This window comes from Pteropus vampyrus, unplaced genomic scaffold, assembly GCF_000151845.1.
Source record: "Pteropus vampyrus isolate Shadow unplaced genomic scaffold, Pvam_2.0 Scaffold9392, whole genome shotgun sequence".
NCBI classification, from domain to species: Eukaryota; Metazoa; Chordata; class Mammalia; order Chiroptera; family Pteropodidae; genus Pteropus; species Pteropus vampyrus.
Genome location: NW_011898173.1, coordinates 1 through 1,954, shown reverse-complemented (window position 1 = coordinate 1,954; position 1,954 = coordinate 1). Strand labels below are relative to the sequence as shown.

At 36.9% G+C, this 1,954-nt stretch overlaps 1 non-coding gene across 1 annotated transcript; it reads right to left on the bottom strand.

Moving 5' to 3' along the window:
* Positions 1 to 35: 35 nt before the first annotated feature.
* On the bottom strand, positions 36 to 154 carry LOC111734911. The gene has a single exon (XR_002778621.1). It is a non-coding gene; the product is annotated as a 5S ribosomal RNA (ribosomal RNA).
* Positions 155 to 1,954: the final 1,800 nt, after the last annotated feature.

The window sequence follows — 1,954 nt, the reverse complement described above, 5'->3', positions numbered from 1 at the left end:
TCGTCAGTTTATAATCCTTTATTTTTTATTTTTTATGCCTACAGCACCTGGTCTTCTTAGGTGGTCTCCCATCCAAGTACTAACCAGGCCCCATCCTGCTTAGCTTCTGAGATCAGATGGGATCGGGCTTGTTCAGGGTGGCATGGCTGTAGACAAGTCAATGTGTTCTTTCTCCCAGGACCATTTGTTCTTATTTCTTACTTTGTAATATCTGCCAAAGGATTTTGTGATTTTTGTCCCACATGAATCTCAGCCCCAAGCAGACAAGCCTGGAGGAATGCAGGCAGGCAAGGTTCTTCCTGGGGTGTCTGGAATTACATAAAACAGAGCTTCCCAGCTGTGAGTCACTGACAGCCAGTGTTGCCCATCCATGTTCCTCATCTTATTTTTCGCTTGGCTTTTTTCTTTAACTCTCTCTTAACTAACTTAAAAATCTATTTATTGTAAAAGGAATAGAAATGGAAAACCCATATAAAATGTATACATCGATAAAAAATAGATATATAACTAATAAAATGTTAAGAGTTCACCTGTGCCTCACCTAAAATAATGCTGTGTGTAAAAAGGGTACCTTTGCCTCCCTTTGTACAGCCAAGGCATAAAATATCTGCATTAACTGTGATGAGTTCCTCTTAGCATTTTCTCAGTGGACAAGAGACCAAACATATGAAGACCTCGTATATTGTGGGAACAGAGCAGCCCTGCCGATCCAAAGTGAGACAGCCTCTTCCCAGAGGTGGGAAGTGTACCCTACACCCTCTTGTGTCCCCAGTGTTTAGTGCCTGGCACAAATAGGTGCTCAGCTAATACTGGATAACTAAATGGAAACATGAATGAATGAGTACGGTGCTTCTCATTCAGCGTCGGTGGCTTTAAAACTAAATTTTCTGCTAGCTTCTTTTTTAAAAAAATAACTTTCAGTTGTCATATGTCAAATTCTTTTGTCCATTTTGGAATCTCACCTATTTTTAAGGAGCTAAATTCAATTCCCCCATTATCAACAAGCTTGAGTTTGCACAAAGAACAAGAGAATCAAGGCTACTCTTAGGCCGTTAATAGAATTTCTGAAGGGAGAGAATTAACTGTACATCCTATATATATTTGTAATAATGTCAGGACTGGATGCCTTTTGTTCTTATTTAATTGTTGTAGAGTCTGCCTGACTAAATTGCTGTGCAGAAGTTGTCAGTTATATAAAATCAAAGGACTCGAATCCTGGCATCCTAAGAGCTGTCTAATTTAAGACCACTGAAACTCACATAATATTGTTAATTCTTACCTTGTCTCCACAATGGATTTTTGTTAGATCCAAGTGGATCATAGGCTAAGACCAGGGAGAAATGAAAAAGAAAATGTGTACATATATGTATATATGTATACACACACACACACATGCACACTGCTATAAATCATACCAGAATATTCTAGTTTGCAACAAATATGCAGAATACAAAGATGTGAGTTACCAAGTATTCCAGATTCTGAGTATTATAATCTCTTTTTAGTATAACTGACATAATTATTGTTTTCAATGAAATCAGAGATTTTCTTTATGCAATCTATTTTTAAGAAAGAGATAGATATGTGCAAGCTTACAGCACACACACATGCCTATCATATAATTATATTCTTTCTGAATCTTTATACTCTGCTGTGATTTCCTTTATGCCTTATTGGGGGTTTCATCAAGCAATCGAATGACTGGAGAAAAAGAAATAGAGATTTTTTTTGGTCACAAACATCAGCATGGTTGGATTTCAATGACCTTATATACAAGTAGAAATTTTCCTAGGCTTTACATCCTGCATTTCCAGATTCTACTGTCTCATATCTATAGGTTACCTATAGGTTGTGGATATTCAGTTTGTAGTTTCTATAAGTTATTTGATTTTGAAAATATGAAATGTTAGGAATAGGACATCTGTGTGTGTGTGTGTGTGTGTGTGTGTGTGTG